The 23,912-nt window shown below is 39.8% G+C and overlaps 1 protein-coding gene across 3 annotated transcripts in view; it reads right to left on the minus strand.

Annotated features, from left to right (window-relative positions):
• GALNT18 (polypeptide N-acetylgalactosaminyltransferase 18) overlaps nucleotides 1-23,125 on the minus strand; it is a 274,192-nt gene extending 251,067 nt beyond the window's left edge. For 2 of the 3 annotated variants that reach the window (XM_075755180.1, XM_075755183.1), the window contains exon 1: nucleotides 23,105-23,125. The gene's annotated coding sequence lies outside the window, so the exon portion shown is untranslated. Of the gene's footprint in view, nucleotides 1-18,975; nucleotides 19,340-23,104 lie in introns of those variants that run through there. The other variant, XM_075755182.1, reaches the window with a different exon arrangement.
• Nucleotides 23,126-23,912: the final 787 nt, after the last annotated feature.

Below are 23,912 nucleotides of genomic sequence, written 5' to 3' on the forward strand. Positions count from 1 at the left end.
AGGCCTGAGCGAACCTAGACTTGACTAAATCTCTGAATGGTCCATATAAATCAACAATTCTCAGTTACTGAGACAATCAAAACCAACTGGGCACTAGCAAAGGGATTTAACAAATCAAAGCAAGCTTGAAGCATAGAGTAGCATTAACTTTTATGGAGACTTACTGTATCTCTTTGAGCCTAAAGAATTCTAAGTTGGTCAAAAAAGAAAAAAAGCCAAGGAAAATACTTTGGTACTTGTAACATGAGGAAATGGAGCACCAGTTTCACTGACATTTTGCTTAGATTAAAAGGACTGGGCCACTGAAGGTGTAAGCATGAAGAGCTGGGAGTGAAAACAGCCAGCATGAGGATTTTAGAGGGAAAAGTTATCATGAGGCTGGAAATATTGCCATAACTGTGCAAAAACTCTGGATGACAACTTGAGGTAATTGTGAATTATTTGAAGCAAGAGAGAACGTTGCTTCATTATACTTCTGTGGGTTGATGGTACAACAGGTAGAAATAAAATGCTGTTACATAATTTGGAAAATTTCCAGTCTGGAAGCTGCCTTCAGATACAGTCAATTCCAGGCTTCAGTTATAACATTATTTACAGCTTAATTTACAGCTTGCATTTTTTATCAGCACAATACACACAACACACTCTACAGCTTCTTTAGGCCAAATAAAAAGCTACAAAATGTATTTTGTAACAGGCACCCAGCAGTTCACTAACCCACAACTTTTTCTCTAATGTCACATGACAGGATTACAAAGATGCCTGGGCTTTTTTGACTGGAGGACTGCATGTGAGAACATAATTTCTTTTTTGTTTTATTTTGTAATGTGCTCAAGTGGTTTCACCCTTCCTTGCATTGTCTCTTCTAATCAAGTTCAGAACTAAACCGGACTAACATTGTCATTATGGCTACCATTTTGTTCGTTGCCAAACTCATACAGGATGTCAGAAAAACATCAAACTATTCTTTTGTTGGTCTTATAGCCTGCACACTAAGAAAAATAATCTTATTTTATAAAATCACCTCCTTTTATAAAGCTCAAGACAGGAAAGGGCATGAATTTCTATTTGCCTCTGCTAATGCCAGCTCACAGTATGTCCAGTCAGAGTTACCACCAATTAGCAATACTACAAGATCTTCAGAAGAAGTAAGCAGCTGAATTTCCCTGTGTAGGCATCCCAGTTTACCTTCCTGTTCATTATCGTATTTGCTTCATACATTCTGGAACAGTTCCCTCCAAATTCCTTTCTGCCCAACAGAGAACTTCCATAAAAACATTACTGGCTCCTGAGGTCTAGAACAGAAGGTGAGAGCTCAAGCAACTATTAGAATCCTTCCTGTTCCTGAAATACCAAACACCACATGTTTAAAGAATAAAGTCAACTGCAGAATGACTTTACTATGGAAATGTCATGAGCAAAAGATATTCGGAAGTATAAATTAATGTACTAGATTTGTAGTACTAATCAGAATATGGGATCACAAAGCATCAGTGCACAACAGGAAGGGGCATAGAGTTTCAGAGATTTGAAAAATTCTAATTTTTTATTTACCTCAAAATAGTCCACATAGAGACACTGCTTCAGTTCCTTTGGATGCCACAACTTTAATGAATTAAACGACAATTTTTGAAATCCGACAACCTGGCCAAATAGTTATTATGAAGTCTTGGAGGATATCTAAGTATTATTTTTCAGCCACTGAGATGGCATCCAGACACTTTAAAGGCTGCTGCTTGTGTTTGCCAACCTATACAGTTTCAAAAAAGCTACAAAATAATACGGATTTAAGAGTAAGGTGCAATCTGTTTAAATCATACCATGTCTCTTCCTCCTTAGCATCTCTTAGTTGTGTGTTTTCAACTACCTGGTTTTATGGTGTTGGTTTTTGTTAGACGGTTTCCTGTATAGGATTACATTCAATGGAATGCCAAAAACATTCAGAGTAGAAGAGCTGAAATCTTCAACAATCAACTAGAATAGTATAGCTGATAGATATCTTTAGACAACTGTAGTGTGGCATCTACACACACCACAAATTTCACTGATCTTAAACATAACTTCAAGTTGAGATGTAGATATCATTATACCGGCAATGAACACAAGCCAGAGCTGTTGTGTTTAATGCCATCTTCAGAGCTGGAACTCAGGTCCACCTCAACCATAAAACAGTGCTAACCACAACAGCCTTTTTCAGCACAATGGGAAGAAGGGCAAAGAACTTTACCTGAAATAAATTCAGCATAGATCTATAGAAATCACAAAAGCATATAAGCCTCTATTAGCTAACAATTTGAGTTCCTTTATTTAATGTCCTGTTCATTAAAAGATCTTCTATTTTTTTTTTTTTAGTTATTGTTATAGCATGCAATTTGTTGCTTGATTTAGACAAATCCCTAGTGGTTGCAAGGTGTCCAAGCTGGCAGGCTGCATTTCCAACTGGCAAGATAGCTGTAAGATACTCTAAAGTCAGTTGTATAGGAAACAGAGAAACCAATTCCCAGTTTAGAGCCAAGAATGCTCCATCTGCTACTGAAGAAAACAAGACAAAGTTGAATCCTGCCATCAACCTTTTAGTTTGGGTTAACTACTGAACACACTAGAAAATCTGATGAGGACAATTCATGGAGGCTAAACAACTTGAATGATTTTTCTACCTAGGTGTTGATAAAGTGCAATAGACCATAGATCCCAATTTGTAAAGTGGAATTTGCAGCAGATAGTGAGTGCTTCTCTGTAGCTTGTAAATAATATAGTTATTTTAGTGACAGAAATTCTGCTCAAGACTTACGTGTTATTTACAAGAGGCTCATGCTTCCCCTCCCATGGCCTGCCTCAGCAAACTTCTGGTTCTTTTACCAGAGTGTTAGAAAGGTTCCACTGCAAATGCTTCAGAAGTAGAGTTTTCAACTTTGAGAATTAGTGTCAGTTCTTGGTGGGTCACTAATGCCATGGAAACGCAGTGTAAAGTGTCACTACTAGTAACTTCCTAACTGACGACAGCCCTTCTCCCACATCTGGACTTCTCAACTGAACGCCCTTAGGAACAAGACGATATAGAATGAAGATTTGCATGGTAAACAATCCATACATTTTAAGCTCTTGCACTGGAAAGTAAAGAGCAAAGGGTAGCCAGGAGGTGGAGGATTATGAGAAAAGATAGGAAAACAACTCACCCTGTAAGCAAAGGGAAAAAACAAGGTGCAATAAAAATTTTATTTTTAGTATTAAGTGTTCACCAGTGACACAAGACACAACTATATGCTTTGTTTGGTTTTGCTCTCAAAGGAAGGACCAAAAGAGAAGGACTAAAGAGAAGCATCTAATCTGCTGTTTATTTTCTGGTGATACTCATTTATTTTACTTCCTGCTGTAAAAGACTTGGGGAAAAAACCCCAATCATGTTTCAGTGTAATTTTTCCCCCAGCTCAAATAATTTCCACCAGTTTTAACGTAGATTTATCTATTGCTTGCCAAGCATTATTTCATTGAAATGCTGTGTTCTGAGGATGACTCATCAGTCAAATAATATTTCTGTAAAATATCTGCAGAACTCAGTGATGCCAGGCAGCAGAATACACTGCTAGCTGTTAAGAGCAGTACTAACTCTAGTTGCTGTTTATGGTGATAGGAAAAATAGGTAGCCATCATTTGGGAGTTGTTATCACTGGGGTTTTAGTTAAGTAGGACCTTCTGTTTGCTACTCAGAATCTGAACACAAGTTCATCATTATCCATTTCTCTCAGTAGATCTGTTTTCATGCTTGTAAATGCACTCTGATCCATTCTGATAATCAAATGGCATTTAAAACAGCATACAGCAACAAGGTGACTTCAGTGTTTTGTAATAGGGCATCTGTTGGTAACATGTTTTAAAGGCAACTTGTGGCAAGGAGAAAAACTCGTGAGACAGGCAATACTTTTTCTATGGTGCTAGCAACTTAGATTATTTGCGTTTTCCAGAAAAGTCAAACTGACATCATCCTATAATACCTCTACCACCTTGAAAGCTCAGTTGCAAGTTCCTTTTTACAAGGCCTGAACATAGAAGCTGAACATCCTTAAATCTTCAAGGGCAATATAAATGCCAAGCCCCTCAGAAAACTTTGGAAAAAGTGAACCAGTCCTCCTAAACTTTTTTTTCCTTTCCTTGTTATTTTTTTCTTACTAGGAATTATAGGAAATAACTTTCCATGTTATTTTTTTGCTATTTTTCTTAAAGCAAAACAACTTAATAGCTGTGACAAACACAAAAGGAGGAGTAAAAGTAAAGTGCCGCAAGCTTCCTTCATTAAAGCATGTTTTCCAGTTCTCTATGTCTGGTAAAAGAGCCCAGGAGTACCTCTACAATGCCAACATTGCTTCATTATTTTTGTTTTGTTTAAATGAGGCAACATACATCAATTCAGCAGCAAGGAAGAAAGAACCCTCTTTCTCCTCTGACATGTGGGTATATGCAATGAAGTAACTTACATTTTGGCTAACATATCAAAATTTTATCATTAGCAAAGTCATATTGAGACAAAATATCACTTTGTTGATCAAAAGCTAGAGAATATTACTACTTTAGACAACAGGGAGCAGAAAATATTTCAAACTAATTAATGTTTACTGTTAAGATGATACTAATCTATTCAAATCAGTTTTTGAAAAAATGAGAAAAAAAGACCCAAATACAACTAAAATAACTACATTATTTCTTTAAAGCCACTAACTTATGGCAATATGCAGCACAAATACAATGAATAGCTCATTGATAAATATTAATTTCTTCCCTGGGACAATTTCAACAAAGACAACAAGCATTAGTCTCAAATCTGATCTTAAAGCCTTTGCCTAAAAACTAGGTGTGGGGTGGGTTCCCCTCAACCTTTTCCACAGAAAGTATTCCTTTTTGTGGGAAAAGGCATTTTAATTAAAATAAAAAATCAAAACATTATTTGATTACCACCGTGCTAACTTACAGTTTTTTCCAATTAAGTTCTACTTTTAATTCTGTATATTTATGCTGTATTACTTCTAAACTGCTTGGCATTCTTACAATGAAATACAAAGAAATCAGTCAAAGCACATACTTGTTTACAATGAATAGGAAAGAATCTGTGGACTAGTTTAGAAAAAGACTAATCCAAGAGTAGGTTCACAACTCTGTAGGATATTAATAAGACTTTTTGAAACTGTAGGAAGTCTATCACACTTTTAAAAACAAAACCAAACATCAGCACCACAGAAAGAAAAACACTCCCCTCCTTGCCTGTATCTCAAAACCTAAGCTTTTAGAAAATAACTGAAACATTTACTTCCAACCTTTAAGACATCTTTAATGGATACACTAAATCAAGACATAAGATGCCACATGATTCATATCCATCTTCATGAACTAGAAACAGAGTATCTTTCATATCAGATAGGATAAAAAGTGCTTGTGTGTTGGAGAACATTACAAAGTTGAGTACATCTTGTTCAGCAGCTGGAGTTTAATTAGGTTAAATAAAGTTTATTTCCTTGTTTTGTTTATTGGACAAGGAGCTGAATTACCACTTTTCTTACAACAATACAGCCACTCACAATCACAGGAGGTGTCACCTTAGACAGTAGGTGTTCCCCTGTACCTCTTCCTTGTTATTTGATTGCCAAGCAAGGTATCTGGATCAGATAACTAAGGTAAAACCCTCCCTAGTCCGTGTGTCAGTCTGTCCTTCCCTAATGATGGAACTGCCTCACAGAGAAATTAATGATCCTACTTACTGCTTTGATCAACACAATCTCCCTCAGGCAGCCGAGGCTCAAACAGCTCAGTTTAATTTCTGCTATTGACTTAGAGAAGGAGCATTATACAGGCATCAGGGCACAAGAATAAGACTTCCTTAAGACAGAGATTACAACTAGAAAAAAAGGAAAAAAAAAAAAAAAAGAGGGCAAAGCTTCTCCAGATTTTAGATGAGAATTTAGGAAGCACTGAAGTTTGATGCTGCAGTAGGAAAATACACAAGACCCTTGTTAAATGGGCCTATCTCAAGAAGTGCTGAGGAAAAAATTTACCCCTACAACAGAGAAAGGCTTTACTGAGGTCTACAGGCAACAGCATAAACCCCCAAGTATTTATAGAGGTATAAAGACTCCTCACAGGAAGAAATCAGGAACTCCTAGGGCACGATTCTCATTAAAGAAAGGAAGAAAAAACAACCCCCACTTTTGTTAATAAAGAGGACCGCGATTAAGAAGCACCAATCGCAACAATTAGAGAGAGAGGCGGCATCAAGATCAGAGGAAAGAAAAGATCCTCTTATGGACCATGCAGGTGCACATTATGCCAAGACTGGAATATTCAAAGCAACAAAGCAGTGAAGTTTGCTTGAAATTTGTTTGAAACCTCCAGTGAGCATAACTATTGGAACAGAGCTAGAACGGTTTTGCTTTGACCATATTGGGTGGGGAAAAAGAATGGCAGGTGTTGGTAAAGATTTTTTTTATTATTTTTTTTTAAGGGGGAAGGAGAGAACACACTATTTTATGGCAGCAATCATGGCACATTGGAAAAACCCTACTAACTGCAACTGCTATTGCTTTTGGCAAATCCATCATATTGGTATAAACAGAACCTTTTATGTGTTACTTATGCCAATAGGTGGACAGGTTTCAAAAAATCATGGAACAGCAGAGAGAGAAGGTAAAATTCTTAAGCAATGATTCTTAAGGCTGACACAGCCTTGTTAACCTAAATGGACCATACTGATTTTAAACCAGTGGACACATTTCCCCCTCCCCAATTCATAAGCTTTCATGGAGGGGTGGATGGAACACCAGCAGAAACATCCCGAGTTGCAGAGATCATAGTATTTCAGACCAATTATCTCAGCCAGTATTCTGACACATTTGTGGACACTATTCTGAGAGCATCATTAAGAACAACTCATGATCCAGACTCAGCCACCACTTAGACAGAAACACTATGTTACCAAAAGGGGCGCATCTTTGGGGGGTCAGAATTTTATTTTTTTAATACTTTTTCCTTATTTAATGTTAACAATGAAAGTTTCCATCACCTACCATAGAAGGCTTGATAGCCTCACATATGTAAGAAACCATGTATTCAACTATTTCCTATTACATAAATAAATCTTTGACTGTAACTGACTTATTATAGGAATGATATTCCAAACAAGATTAATATATGATATAGTAGTATTGTTAAACGTTAAGTAATTCTTGATAGAGAAGAGAGTTCTGATACCTAAAATCTCATCTAAAGTTTTAGCATTGGTAAAGAAATTATGCTTAGAGTTTCTGTTTCAGCTTCCCTTCAAAATCCTTAAAATCATTGATCTGCGCCTCTCTCTCCTTCCCTTTCTCCTTCCCCTTCCCCCACTGCCACCACTAAGAATTCTCCCAATGTTTTAGGCATTTTAATGAGTTCCAGTTAGGCAGCTAAATCAGATAAAACCTAACTGTAGCAATTACTATGCCAAGTAGAGACAAATGAAAAATAAATGAATAAAACAGGGAAAATATCTCAAATTCTGCAACTGCAATTATCTCTCTACCTTCATTCATTAAATATAAGAACTACTGAAGTTGCTATGAATGCCACCTTTTAACTTGCATCACTGGCAGCAGAAATCTAGAACCCCTACTGAAATTTTGCTAGATGCCATTGACAAAACCTGCACTTTTCTTCCTGCTAGATAAATATCTAGCAAAGCTGAAAGAGAACACAGATGGAGGCTAAAGGAGGCTTAACACCACTAATTCATGCATCACTGCTGCTGGGCTTTACTGAGCGTTTCACTAGACTGCTTTATTTCCAGTAGGCTAACACAATGAACCTGCATCAGAGACCAATAATTTCATTAACTGGTTGAAGCTGGTTGGGTTGGAAGATGAAACATTTGGCAAGACTGTAAATTAGAGGGTGTATATTTACACAGTTTTCTCTAATACTGAAGCAGAGTTCATTCACAAACAAACTTAAAGGACAGTAAATTTTATTGAATCTATTAAAGAAAAAAATTTTTTTTCCCAAACATATTTAGCTGACAGCTCAAGTATGAAGAAAGGGATTCTGTAATCACTAAGCTGTGAAAGTACTATTCAGGAACCTAAAGTTAGATGTTTGTCCTTCACTGGTTACCATAAAAGTCTTCATTTTATAGCATTATCTTTCCCAGAGGGCAGTTTCCACATGTAAACGTGAAATCCATGTACAGTGATGTAAACATTGCTGCTTTTCTCTCCTAGTTGCAGCTGGAAATAGAAAGTTTTCTTACTTCAGACTAATAGGATTGTCTGTCAGAGAACTGCAATATTGTTAAACCCAAGATTGCTCAGAAACACCAAGAACCTATTTTAATGGAATGCCCTTTCAGATCAAGCCTATAGTGTCATAGATCGAAACCATGACTCGGGTACCTTTTTATGTACTATGTTTCTTTTGTGACACTGAAGTATGCCTTCTGTGCCTATTACTCCCTCTCAAACAAAAAAATAAGGATTTACAAAACTTGCAAGGAATTAGAACAGGAAAAGCACATGACTAAATCAAAGTTACTTACAAAATGAAAAGTCACTTCTCCTAGCTTTTTTTTTGTATTCTACACATTCAGGCAACAAAGCACTCATTTTTACTTTTGTTTGCCATGAAGAATATTTGTGCTTTGAGTGCCCGCATACAATGTGGAACAGGCCCAAAGGATACAGAGTACACAGCTCTTTGTTCCTTGAACTAATTTTATGCACACAGAAAGAACTGACCCTAACTGACAAATCAGCATAGCTCAACTTAGTTTTCTTCACTTGCAACAGAAACTTTACCCTTCTTATTTAAAAGAAGTAGGAAAATGAACATGTCACTCAAATTAGTTTTCACTCAAGTTAGATTTCTCTCAATATTGATTTTAAGATTTCTCCCTCTCCTTCACTCTGCAGTTCATTTTTAACAGGCATCATAGGCAAAACAATCCAGAAGACTGTTTGTAAGAATTTGATGTTCATAAAAAAAATTACACTGTCTTTTTTTTCCTATATTGTGAAGTCACTATGATACAGAGATGACCCATAATAACACAAGCAAAAAATGCTAAGTGACTTCTCTCTGTGAAAAGAAAATTTCTTGTTGTGCAGGGGAAGATTTCAGTAGCTCCAATCAACATATGTGTGCTCACCACAGACCCACAACACAGAGTCTCATTACTTGCATATGCATGCACGTGCATTCACGTACATTTAGATTACTTCAGCGCTGCAGTAGCAGAGCGTACAGGAAAGATTGATCCATTACTATGCATTGGCTCTGTCTCACATCCAGAAACAGGTTGCTTTATGTTTTTAGCCTACAACAAATTAAGAATTTTCAGATACATGGCTTAACAGCTAAAGTTAAGTCATTTTAACATGAGCTGCTGAAAGCCACCCTTTCTTTCAGGATGTTTATTAACTTTACAGATGTTGTCTTTTCACCATTACATAAGCAGCTCTGGACAGAAAAAGAACAAACCAAAACTAGCCACAAAGTTTACTTGAATACTGAGAAGGTAATGAAGCATGGGTCAGTATCATGAAGTTCCAAACAGATGGCAAGACCATTATTTAATGTTTTTTTAAAAAGAAAACTTTATAGATTGCTCAAAGTCAATGGCATATACTATGTTCTGAAAATTTCCCAGTGGAATAAATTTATTTTAATGTAGCTAAGCCTATCCTCAATGTTATGCACTGAAAATTCTCTCATCAAGAGAGTCCAAGTGTTTGGGGGGGGGGGGGGAGCAGCAGGGAAGAGTCCTCTGAAAGTCTTGAAAACCTTGAAGTTTATAGCAGTGTTTGCAGTTGGATCCAGCATCAGTAGACGCATACCACTAATCTTAGTGAATGACTTATAAAAGTGCTGATGACCATGTGGAATGTTTTTTCACTGTCAATAAGTTCTCATTAAAATAATTTCAGGATTTGACTTGTTACTGTTGTCAGCTTACTAAGATTTTTAGCAAAAAAATTGACTTTTCTTCTATAAATTTTAATAGAAGTCTTTTAAATACCTTCCTTACACACAATAATGGGACAGAACAGCATGACTTCCCTGCCTTCTAGGATGTGATTTTCTGTTTATGTATCTAAGGGAATCCAGTCTTAGCCATCAAGACTTAGTTTTCATTTGTGAAGCTGCCAAAGAAAATCTAGCTTACAGAAAATATTTGGAATTTCTCTTCTGAAATAAATTTTTTAAAAAAACCCCAAAACACCACCAAAAACTTAGTTGGACTGACGTGGTTTAGCCCCAGCCGGTAGCTAAGTGCCACGCGCCGCTCGCTCACCCCTCCCCCGGCGGGATGGGGAGGAGAACGGAAAAACAACGGCAAAGCCTGGAGGGCTGGCATTAACTATGTAAGTATTCTACAGGTAACACAGCAGGCTTGTAAAGTAGAAGAGTGTGCCCACCACTTAGGCTGATGACTGCTCTTACCATCAGTTCCCATCTGCTTTCTGTTATCACATTACGCTATGCTGAGTGCAGACCTGTGTTATACAACTGTTCAATCACAGGAGAACCATGGCATCGCACTGGGAGCTTTGCACGAGGGAGCCAGCATCTTGGGAGATGAACAGGTGCCTCATTCATCCAACATCCAATGCTTGATGAATCAAATCTTCACACGTTGCCCCAACAACACCTCTCATGCCAAGGCCTTTAGTTATTCCCTACTAGCGTTCAGAGTTGAGATCAATGTATATACCCGATTTTTGTCATAAAGATGATGTTACCACACCAGTCTTTAGAAAGGCAAGAGACAGAACATGCCCCTCCTTCCCAAAGACTTCTATCCCCAAGAGCCATCCTTGCAGTGTTGTGCTGTGCAGGTTTCAGGCAAGTTGAACGCTTCACAAGATAGCCATAGCTGACAATTATAAAATCAGCATGGGCTCCTCCCTCATCCTTCCCTCCCACTCCACATTAATCAGCTGGAATACCTAGGTTTTGACATTACAATATGGTGATGACTGAAGTCTCCGCATGTACCTTCATTCATCATCAAACAACACACAATGAATTCACTGTGGTGAACAAATGATGCACCTAAGATTTATCTACAGTTGAAGACAATGAAACAGCTTCATTTCCTCCAGGCTAGGAAAGTCTTATGAAAAGATTTTGCCTTTGAAAACAGTAAATGTGAAAAAAATGACTACTTAGCAGCTAATAATTAAAAGACAATTACACATTGACAAGCAAGATGATAGCATTTCATTGATGGTTTTATATAAAAATGAAGACAGAAACCCAAAGAACTTCTCTGTTATTATTTTAGTGCTAGACTCAGCACCCTTTTATTAACAGACATTTTCATCAGTGGATATTAAATGTGATAAATGTCATGTTCTCAAGTTACTGAAGGCTGCTTTTCTATCACTTGCAGATTAAGTTAAACTGATTGTTGGGCAGATGGTGAGAAAGAGGGCACATAATGTGTTCTCCATCCAACTGACACAGATTATACTCTTCAAGCAGTAATTGAAACACTTTGATACACCATCTCTTCATCCAGGGCCACCAGACAAGAAAGGTTCCTTAGTTACATTGATGCTGCCTCCCTAGCAAACTGTATTTCAATTATTATGCAAGTCACAGAAGTCTATTTTAAGATTCTTTGCTTTTATTACAGTACATATGGAGGAGGTTCTCTCCTGACATTTGAATAATCTGTCTTCAACTAGCAGGTGTGTTTTCCTTTCAGAATTTTTTTTAATAACCTCCTGAAAAATAATCAGGAGAATTGGAAGAGAATGAACTAGAATTATGCTGATGGGCATATGCACTATGTTTAACAGTGCCCTAGAATGGTGTCATACTAAAAAAAGCATTAAAACCACACTTATGGCAGAGTAAGCAAATCAAGTGAGAACGTCCACACATTTCATTTTCAGGTCAGCACAGAGCTCCTATATTCTGCTCCTTCTTGTGCTAATAGTAATAGTCTAGGAGTTGAAGCAACCTTGGTATCATTTATCACTCCAGCTAGAACCCAGCTTCTGGTTGCAGAGATCTCTTCAAGCCAGAATAACATAGGTACATGACTTCACTGCCTCAAGGAACACTTACGTCAGACAGATGTTCCTCCTTCAGACGTGCAGTGAAATGGATCCTATCACAGGCAGGTAATGTTCATGCTTCAGGATCTTAGTAGCATTTGGCATTTTTTTTATGGCAAGCATCTCAGATGTCAGTGAACAGATCCTAGCCGAAGAAACGTTTCAAGAAGCAAGCAACAGATGTAACCCACATCCTGATAGAGCATGCTTGACTGTTATCAATTAGTTGTAAGGCTTCTTGTTCAAAATACAACTCACTGCGCAGTCCTTCAAGTTCTCTGCAACTGGATGGTTCAGACTCACAAAAATACAAAAGTAGAAAAAAAAAAAAAAGATGAGCTTAGAAAGCTCTGTAGAAAGATAAGCTTAGCCAGGGTAAGGGAATATATCACAGTTTTATATGAATCTAAGCCAACTTGATGAGATTCATTTCAAATAATCTTACATTCAGCTTTATGACAACCTGTGACCTCCAGGCCTTGCATCAGTAGGTGGTTCAAGTAGGCTGAATAAGGAGAAAAAATCCATAAATGATTTGATTTTTCTAGCTCAGAGCTCCGGCCACATGCCCAGTGAGCTCTCAATTATTTTAAGCCATTCAGCTACAGCAATGAAAATATCTCCTCATTAATAAGAACTAGATGTTTAAATACCAGCTTACAGTGTTAGGAAGTACAGAATATCACCAATTTGCTGACAGCAGAACTACTGGAAATCGACCTTTTCCCCTCCTCCAAACACAATCAAGATGATCTCATCAATGCCCAAAGCCATGAAATCAAGCAGACTGCATTCTTAAAAGAACATCTAGGCTCAAAAAATAGTTACTTCCTGAACCAGTGGAGGACTTGATCGTACCTGTGCTGTCAGCCAAACTGAGGTGAGTGGATTCCTTCCTTCAAGACAAGGACATTATATGTATGGTGACCATCATTATCAGCAGCACTAACACAGATGGTGGTCAGGTAACTAAGAACTTGGGCAACAGCAGGAACCTCTCACAGGGAATCCTGGAATTTTTTCATGCTTGATATTTTGTACCAAGTGTTGAGGGGTTAAAAATCTGTAGACATCTTGCATACTGTAGACCTTCCTGCTTCTCTCAACTTCACACTGTCCACCTTTGCAAGACAACCATTGTGCCTCTTCTACAATCTTGCATACTGTAGACCTTCCTGCTTCTCTCAACTTCGCACTGTCCACCTTTGCAAGACAACCATTGTGCCTCTTCTACAATCTCTACCTCTCTGTTTCGTGCCAGATTTCGAGTGACTGAAAGGTGTGCTTCTATCTCAATGCCACATATATTCATTTCATGCCAGTGGCAGCATGGACTTCTTTCTCCTCAAGTTTGGGCACAGCTTACCTGGCAAGTGATTGTAGCAGCAGGATCCTAAAATCAGCTTTCTTCCAGAGATGATCTTAGGCTGTTCCTAGATGTAAAGTTTGACATTTGTGCCTCATGATTTGATCAGTATGCCTATTGCCTTCTATTTCACAGGTATGTGCAATCATGTAATAATAATAGCATGCCCATCTTTTAAGGGGATGAAACCAACACGGAATGAACAGGGCACAAAACTTGCAGATTTCAGTGCTCAAGGAAAGGCAAAGCCAGACAACTATTTAGGCAAGACAAGAACACAAATCTTCAGAACTTTGAGTCATTAAGAATTTTATGGTATGGTTTAGCTAAAACTAAGAACCTGAACACTCTGCATTTTCATTACTATAGGATATTATTAATGGAAATAGATGAGAAAAATAGTGGGTTTATTCTTTATAAGGAGTCATTAGCTGATGCAAAGGTAAAAACACAACTGCAGCTGAAACTACTATTTGAATAATTAGCACTGGTTACATGAAACACACAGGCACCTGTAAGGGGGTCTATTTTAAGGATGCTTGCTTTAAGAGTGAAGATTTCTAACCATGATGATCTCCATGCTTTCAGACAACTGCACTTTCCCCTCATGAAGAAAAGCTTCCCTTTACCTCCTGCTGAAGAGATCCCCAAAGATATGTTAATTTTTCTTTAATGTATTATCTATTCTATCACCACAACTGTCTTATCTACTTTTTCCTCAAGGACTGATGCAGTTGCAAATACTTTTCTGCATCCCATGATAGATTTTATTAATGACATCAAACACTGTTTCATGCTTTGCCTTGTTATTAAGTTCTGTGGTGGTAGCGGATATTGCATTCCTTTGTGTAAGTTCTGTAATTTTTCTGAGTTTTGATAAGGTCATTAATCACAACATGACTATGCTAATCCAGACTACACTGGTGCCCAAGACAATGCTAACAATAAGCACTCTTTAATAACCATTCTCCTTTGCCCAGTACTTACCTGTACAGATTTTCTCTGCATAGACAGTAGTCTTTTTTTTAACAAATACAGGAGAAGATGAGGACTAAAGTAACACTATTGTGCTTCAGTAAAATTTTTTCCTGAAGAGTCAGGAGAGGGCTGACCTTATAAGCTCAGCATCTCATTATGTCCGAATTGACGTCTCATCCTAGTGACTTCACTGGTAGTTGAAAATATTCAACATCTGGCAATACTTGGACTTAAATGATGAAAATTCACAAATTAAAAGGAATATAAATAGCACTGACTTCTTTGCTCCTCTGTATGGTAGCCTGACACTGCAACCTTCTGCTGACTGCAAGTATTCATGCTTCTTGCATTTGCTAACCAAATGCTGGCTTCTTTCAAAACAGCTTCTGAAAGGTCAAGTCCTAGAGAAATCACCTTGCCAAAGAGGACAATTGAGCAGCATTTGGCAGGCTGCTCTTCTCATTTCATGTTTTGCTCTTCATTTACCTCAAAGTTTTGGGGTTTTGCACTATTCCAATTGGGTACCAAGAACTATTAAGAAGTACATTTCAAAATTATGTATTTTAGTATTATTTTGTTCTGCACCTCACCACCCGCAGACGTCAAATACATGCCTGTATGCACATCCATATATAAAGCACAGGCACTGTGCTACATATGACTCTCAAAAAAACAAGATATGTAGTATTGGGAAAGAAAACACAGACTGAATCAATTTCCTTCTCGCAGCCAAGGTTTGCTTCCTTTGTAGCACCTACAGCCACCTACTTTATTTTAGATGCTTGAACTACAGAGATTACTTATCCCTAGATAAAGTGCACTCAGCACTTCAGAGGATTAAAACCCAGCATGTGTTAACTGCAGCAGGGTACAAAAGGAGTCTCTTGCATTATACCTACATATAGCCAGCCTACTACAGGAGATCGTCAATGAATAAGGCAGTAGAACTCCTGGGAGTCTGACTGTTCTAAGCCCACTGTTTTACACACTGCTTCTGAACTACGCAGGTCCGAACAAGTCTTTGTTTGACTTAACATTTGTCCTCTACAGCAGCCAACAGCAAATAGCCCAGAAAAAGCATACATGGAACACACAAGTAGTTTTTTTCCTCCAAAATATTCTTCCAGCCTCCAGAGATCTACAGTAGGCAGAGTTCCTGAGTCAAAGGTGGTGTGCTGGTGTCCTACAGCCCTGACTGAATCTCCCAGAAGTGCATTAGAGCCATTGCAAAGGAGAGGGTGAGACCATATGGTCCCAAGCAGTGACAAAAGCCACAGCAGTAAAAACAACAGCCTCTGTGGAACTGTGTGGACTCAACTGCTCTGTAACCTGGCGACTTCTTTATATACTGGGCATGAGGAAGACAAGCTCCTCCCATCACAGGGTGAGTGTAAATTACATGGCTATCTCAGGTACTAGCTTACAAATAAAGCTACGGTTGACCTTTTCGGATGTGAAAAGGTGTGGTTTTGCACATACAGTGTCAGCTACATGTTTACAGTCAGACAAGTGTACTCATGATGTACATTTATCACATAACTCTAACGGTCAAGTGATTTCAGTGCTCTCTCATGGAGTAAGTATTGCAGCTTACTGTGCTTGGAAAAAGGCCATATAATTTCCCAAGTTTATTTAAACTCTATTAGTTAACCCAAATTTAATTTTTCTTCAAAGAGCTCCCTACTATCAGCTCATTTTAGAAGTCTCCAGGTAGCCAGCTTTGGTTTTGTGGAGGGGAGGAAGAGAACATGTTTGTTGTGCTTCATTGTACAACAAAGCTTACTATTAAATTTTTTTTAACTATTAATAGCATTCACACATAATGTACCTAGTGTTTAATAGTACAACAGTGTGATGGGTTGACCCTGGCTGGGGGCCAGGTGCCCACCAGAGCCGCTCTATCACTCGCCTCCTCAGCAAGGCAGGGAGGGGAGAAAGGAAGATGGAGAAAAACAACCCCAAACTCGTGGGTCGAGATAAAGGCAGTTTAATGTAGCTAAAGCAAAAAGCCGCGTGCGGAAGCAAAGCAAAAAGCAAAGATTATTCTCTACTTCCCATCAGCAGGCGATGTCCGGCCACTTCCTGGGAAGTAGGGCTTCAGTAAGCATGCCCCTTACTCTGGAAGACAAACATTGTAAAAAAAAAAAAAAAAAAAAAAACAACGAATGCCCCCGCCCTGTTCCTCCCCCTATTCTCAGTTTCTTACTGCTGAGCATGACATCATATGGTATGGAATATCCCTTTGGTCAGTTTGGGTCAGCTCTCCTAGCTGTGTCCCCTCCCAAGATCTTGCCCACCCCCAGCCTGCTGCTGGGGAAAAAGAAATGTTGGAAAGCCTTGATGTGTGCTGGCACTGCTCAGTAGTAGCCAAAACACTGGTGTGTTATCAACAGTTTGCTAGCTATCAATACACAGCACAGCACCATGAGGGCTGCTGTGGGGAGAATTAACTCCATCTCAGCCAGACCCAATACAAACAGTTAAAACACAGATACTTCTCGGGCTCTCTTATAGCTCTGACTCTGTTCTCAGGCAGCCCAAAGTACATTAACTGTGTGACTGGAAACAGGATTAGGTGTTCTGCCTGTAAAAGAATAAAAGCATGTCCTTCCTGCAGCATTTCATGAAGCTATCTCTCTGGTAAAATGTCAGTAATATTATGATAGACTTAAATTACACTAAGAGTAGGTGATCCAAAAGACAGGGACAGAAGTTACCTAGACCTAGATGCCAAAGGACTGGGCATAACACACCAGGGAAGGACTCAGATCCAAACATCCCTATTGTTTGTGTGAAACTTCAGTGCAACTGTTAGAACAGAAGCCTGTATCTAATTGGATACAGTAACAGGAAAACCTACTTAAAAGATGGTATGTGCAAATCTCCCAGAGATACAGGAAATAATTACAGTAACCTGGAATGCAGAGAAGACCCAACCCTTGACAACTGCTAAGTTAACCAGAATCAAGATGTGCTCCGTATTGTTATTGCTCTGGAATGTTAACCTTGCTAAGCATTCATACATTTTGGAAGTCTGCCCATCAGTTATGCAGTTCATGCTTTCATAACAGCAACAACATCTAAAAAAACAGAGAGAAAGAAAACCCTGAGCATATCCTTTTATTTAGAGCAGTATAAGCGTTTATGAAAGCAGAATACCCTTTCTGGAAGTCTAATCACCAAAAGCTCCATAGAATCAAGCAGAGATCACCGTGGCTGATCCTCCTCTCACTTCCCTTTCAGAATCATAAAACATGTGCTATTTAGAACCATTTCTTAAATGTGGAAAAAGGAAAGGGTAAGAACAGACCTCAGAAACCTTTTCAGTTTTGAGACCCCCATCCCCAGGTACCCACGCAATCTATGAATAAAACCAAGAGGATGAGGCAGTGACAGAACATGCAAGTCCTAGAACATACTTTTGTGAAAGTGAGCCAGATTTATTCGAACATAAGCTAGAATTAGAAAAATAGCAGATGGCCAATTGCAGCACCACTGAAATTCCAACAGCTTGTTTTGAAATGTTGAGTTAATTCTTAAAATAAGGTTTTAGAGTTGGAATAGATTCTTTAGGGACGATAGGAAACTTGGTTCAGATGCAGCAACTCGGATTATTTTCAAAATTTCACTGGTCACCATTAGCTAGCTGCATTTTTTGGCATTTTCCTCACACCAGAAGGCTGCTTTAGGTGTTCCTCTGGCAGTCATAACTGAAGATTTATTTTTTTAAAGCTATCCTCACTTTAGACCAGTTTCTCCTGCCAGGCTTGAAAGAACTCCTCACATCCTCCTCTCCACCCCTATCATCCAGCTCCGAAGTTGGTTTTACTTTGGATGTAATGATTTCATAACCTCGTTGCCAGTCTGCTGTCGCTCCCTACCTTTGGGAGCAAGATCCCTCATAAAGACTACAGCATAATATTAATTTGCCTTCTAGGCCATATCTACATTAATGAAGAGGATAAGGCCAAGAATAAAACTACTATGGATAGAGATCCTTTGTTTTAGTGTCCACAGTAGAGACTGAATTCAGCCAATTCCCCACAGGCTTCCTGCGTAGGCTGAACCACCTATTCAAACTGTCCAACAAGTTTCTTCTCCTTCCTGGAGAAACGAACCTTTTTTGGGAGTGAGGGGAAGAACCTAACCTTCTAGACCTAGCTTTCTCCTCTCTCAAGCCTGTTAAAGAATTAAAAGTGAACAGAAGTTCTTTTCTCCCCCTGGAAACACTTTTCCTCATGTACTACCACCAGATTCGAGATACTCCAAAAACCACCCTGGGCACGTGGATGTCTTTGTGTAAGGAAAACAACACAGCAAAGCCTAGCTTTAAAGCTGTCATCAAGTGTTTGTCATTACTCTTAGAAACTGAAGTTCTTACGCTGTCAATCCCTTCAAAAGAAGCTTGCTTACACCTTTAAGGCAAAGGGGCATTAAAAATGGAAGCCGAACCCAGAATCCCGGACTAGAAACCATACGCAGCACTCCGAGTTTAACCTGGGGTGTGCTTATACACGGTGCAAAAGTAGTTTCAAGCGTTGAGAGACTTACGAAGCTCAGAAAGCAGCGCTGGTCCCTCCCGCCGAGCTACCGCAGGCGCTTCCCCGCTCCCGACCACGCCGGTGCTGCCTGAGGCGGCGGCGCGAGGCGAGGCCAGGCGGGGCAGCCGGCCGCCGGCGCCATCTTGCGGCCCTTGTCCGGATTTACCGGCACCGGTATGACTGACCGTCGCTAGCGGCAGCCTTCCCGTAGAGCTCCAGGCGTGCAGAGGCCGGGCTGCCCGGACTTTGCAGAAGGCTGCCAGCCCCCTCTGCGGGCGGGCCAAGCAGGTATGGCACCCAGAGAAGCAGCTAGACAGCAGGCAGCTTCCGAGTCCTCTGGGCGCCACGCTCTGCCGCCTCGCTCCCCAGCCCTGCAGCCGTGTGGCTGGAGCCCCCTGCGCGACCGTAGAGGAACAAGCCTCACCCCGCTGCCCTTGGCCCCTTAACACGGAGAAGTCCTGGCCATAAGGCAGCATCAAAATTTAAAAGCAAAACACTTTCACTCTAGGGTTTAAAAGAGAGTTGATCTTACAGCCCCCTGATAATTTAGCCTCATCACCTACCAGCAACTTTTTGGGTGGTACAGTTGCTTTCTCTCTTGTGAAATCACATGTGACTCCATCTTTTGGGGTCAGAAACATCCTTCTGGAGCTCCAGACAAAGCAGCAAGGCCTCCAATAACCTTCTTTTTTAAGACCACACTGCTTTTTGAAGCAAAAGCAACAAAGCCCTTCCTCAGGTGTTGCCTTGTGCCCGGTGCAGGGGCAGCCCACAAGGTTGTGGCAGCACAGGGCCAGGTGGGCTCGGCCATTACCCAGCTGCCGGCCGCTCCCAAGACTCAGCTGGCCTCCCCTGCACACAGGTGCATGTGTTTTGCTGGATATCCCTAAACAAACACAAAGCACACAATTCAACTTATCTGCAGGTGCAAAGCAAAAAATAAAGTTGTTTTTTCTCTAGGGTAGTTGTTGAAGCCAGGGCCTTCAGCACAGTGTAAAATACAAATGGTGCTGTAGAGACAACAGGATTTGTCTGTATAGACCAAGTGTCATTAATGTGGTAATATTGCTTGTTACTTCTGAGATCTGGCACAGGAGAGTTTTTTGGCTTTCCTCCTCAGGTTTCTTGCTGTTCTGGTCCCATACCAGACTCTATAAACAATTATTTGTACATGTGTTTTCTTTTTTTGTGTTTTGCTGTAGAGACAGATTGGTCATAGTATTTCTTAAGGTACAGCTTTTTCAGCAGTCAGCAAGACTAACATTAAAGTCAGGTCACAATTTCCATTACAAACACTGATTTCCAGAATCTTACTACCCTTGAATAAAAATGCCCTGCAAGCAGAAATAAATCTCTGCAGAAAGCAATTAAAGAAGTAAAACAGAGGCACAGTTTTGCACCTACTACCACTGGCTTTATGAACCTATTTCCGCTTTTCACCAGTCAGTAGTCTGACCCTTTAAAAATCATGTTTTCCCAACACAAAGCAGACACGTGTGGATGACATCCGAGTGCCTATCACAAGAGACTGACAGCTGTAACCAAACCCTGGCAGCCACCATTGTGCAGCAGGGACAAGACAGTTTGTACTGTTTAAACAAACATGCTAATGAAGGTTTGTTTTAGAAAAAAATAGAAGCGTTTGAGCACCCTGAACATTAAATCCTCATTTAATGGTGGGAAGTGTTGTATGTCCTTCCAACACACAGGCACAATGCTGTAACTTTAATGAGCTGCTTAATTTTCTCTCTAACACCTAAATGTATGTCATGGACGTATGGTGCCGTATCACCCTCAGCTGGGAATTGCCTTAACTTTATTGTTTTCTGTCACAGTCTGGATGCTCCTCCAATGTTTTAGTGATTGTGAAAGATCAGTAAAGAAGGATTACTTTGAAACTCTTTGAAAAAGGAAAAAATCCACGAGGGAACTTGAAACAACAGTAAACCTCAGACCTATTGTACAGCACAAAAGATCTCATGAGAAGAGGAGAAAGCCTTTCAGTTGCAAAAAATAATGAGAGAGAGATGCCACTGCAGGACCTCTGCCAGAAGATATTTAAGAAAGAATCAGAAAAGATAAGTACCCAGCTTTTGGGCAGCATTTTGTTCCAAAGGTCCTATCCTTGTGGATCAATACAGTAATTATTGTCGGCAGAGATTATGAGTTACTGCTGCTGCTGTTACAATGGACATCTCAAATGCATTTTCATTGGTCTTTCCTCCTAAATTAAAATTGCTGTGCAAAGGCTGTGTTCCGAATTCAACAGGAACATAAGCAGCACAGTACTATGCATTTCCAGCACATTAATGATGAACAAGGATCCTTTGGGCACGGTTCCATCACATCCACGAGGCCAGTGCTGGCCCAAGGGACAGTACCACTCTGCCTACTAGACGTTTCCATCCCTTCTCTGGTTCTAATATCAACATTTGCAAATTGACCTGGCAGTAACATTTATTTTTTTTTGGTCGAGTTTCACCATAATGCAATATAAATTATGGAAGTAGCATACAGGAGGTGAGTGGGAACTAAGCCCCAGTTTTTAGCAGTAGCACAGAAGCCAGTTGTGAAAACACACTTTCTCATACCTAGAAAACAGGAAGCAACATTTATCAAGGCAGATGACACTTTTTATTAGACAACCTAATGCAGCTGGGGAAAACCCTAGCTGTTTCCAACACTCAAGCACTTCTTCAAGAAACCTATCTGCTGAGGACTGGATTTGCCAGTCAGTTTAACACTGAGAAAGGCAGTTACCTGTCAAAACCAACCAAACAAAATTTTGATAAGTCTTTGGTCCAGAAACTGAAAATGACCCCACAGCTTGGTAGCTGGATGATTTGTTTGTAAGACCAAGTGAAGTTCCTGTTGCAATTAGTATTAAGTTATTTTATATATAGTGAAAGTATTTCAACTGGAGAATACAGAAAACTTGCAACAGAATATTCTTGATCCTATCTGCTAGCATATTCTCCTGAGACTCAGATTCTGTGTCCAAATTGGATGGGCAAGTGAATTAAGCCTCTCTTTTCTCCTTGTGCTAAGCAGGTGAAACAAGCTGTGAAACCTGCTGCGCAAGAAGGAAAGCCAGGAAAATATACAATTTGTAAAACTCACAACAGCTTTGATTTGGTAAAAGTGCCATGATGTTTGATCTATAAGCAGTTTTTCACATGAACAGTGACTGAAAATTAGCAGATCCTGACCTTGACTGGTTAGGTGGCAGCTACTGTCTCATAGGAGAAAGCTCTTACAGTCTCTAAGTGCACGAACCTGTTCTCTCAGCTACTGAATTTCATCTGTCTTTTGCCTGTCCTCAAGGTTATACCTATCTATCATACTGTAATTCTCTTGCACAATAACAATTTCCCAGCTGCATGCCAACAGCAGGTTTCATTAGCAAACTCTTCATTATTGCACAAAGGTCATTCATTAATGAAAGCATCACTTGTTTGGCCCCAAGAAAATTCCTTGAAGATCTCTAGTAGCAAACTCCCTCTAGCCTCATAACTCCTCTTAAGGAGGTGTCAACCTCACCTTACATCCTTAAATCCCAAAATTTCATTATAATACCTGATGTGTGATTTATCTTAATCTCTTAAGTACAGAATTAATAATGCATTGTAATGCTATAGTGAGCCATACTTGCAGAAAGGTGTAGATTTCTCCAAAAGCAGCACACCTATCCTAATGCTTGCATGTAAGCAGGAAAAAGATGATGGCCTAAGACAATAATAATTTACCAGAGGACTAAAAGGGAAAACATTTGAGTTATATCAGAATCAGACAAAACAAGATGAACTGAACTGAAATACAGCGGTCTGAGTAAAAGCCACACGTAGAATCTGAGTCCAGCAACATCAAAGAGGTAGCAAAATACTTGTTATTAATTTATCAGGAAATAATAAGTAAATAAAATGCTTGTTTTTTCAAGAAGCAGAAATTATATGTATCACACACTTTTATTAAAATACAACAGTGGGTGTGGATTAATGAATTAGTCATCTGTATTAATCAAAGGGAATGTTTTATTATTATCCAAAATTAAACAAAAGGCCTCTTTAGAATAACGTTGCCTGCCAAATAATTAGTACAACCACCCACCAGCTTGACCAGCTGAAGAAGGGAATACTCACCAGCCAGAATACCAAGCAGAGGGAATATTTTTGGTCCAGTCACCAACTGGTTCTTGGAGGTGCGCAAAGTAGTTCTCATAACTAGGTGTCCTGGCTCTGGCAAGGCTAGAGTTAATTTCCCAAGGAGCCACAGGTGACCCAAGCTGGCCAGGGGCTACTCCATGCCATGTGACGTCATGCTCACCATAAAAGGGGGCCAGTCGGGCAGGGGCGGGCTCGGTGTGGTTCCGGGACGGGTCGAGCGTCTGGTTGGTCGTGGGATCGGTAAATCGTTGTCTGTTACCACCCATTGTTACTATCTGTTATCAGCACTGTTGTGGATTGTTTCCCTCTCCCTTGCTGTCCCAGTAAACCGCCCTCATCCCAACCCTCGAGGCTTTGCCGTTGTTTTTCCGTTCTCCTCCCCATCCCGCCGGGGGAGGGGTGAGCGAGCGGCGCGTGGCACTTAGCTACCGGCTGGGGCTAAACCACGTCACTAGGGTGGATCACTGACCTGGCTTATCTGAAGCCCCTAAAATGAGTAAGGTATCACATCACTTACTGTATGACAATTATCAAAAATACAAGATACACCAAATTTATTTAACAGCTACTGCAAGTAAGCAGGGAGACAGTTCTTGTGGTGTTTCCTGATGCTGTTAAATCAGGATCTTCTTCCCTCCACTTTCTCCACTCTTTCATCACTCACTCCTTTGAGGTTCCCAGTTACTGTGCAGAACCCATTTCCTCTCTCCAGTCAAGAACTCTGTCATGTCCACCTTGGCATCAAGCCTTATTTCTTGCTTCTTGTGCCATATCACCTGCTCCT

Source organism: Balearica regulorum, chromosome 5 (genome assembly GCF_011004875.1).
Source record: "Balearica regulorum gibbericeps isolate bBalReg1 chromosome 5, bBalReg1.pri, whole genome shotgun sequence".
In the NCBI taxonomy this organism is placed as follows: Eukaryota; Metazoa; Chordata; class Aves; order Gruiformes; family Gruidae; genus Balearica; species Balearica regulorum.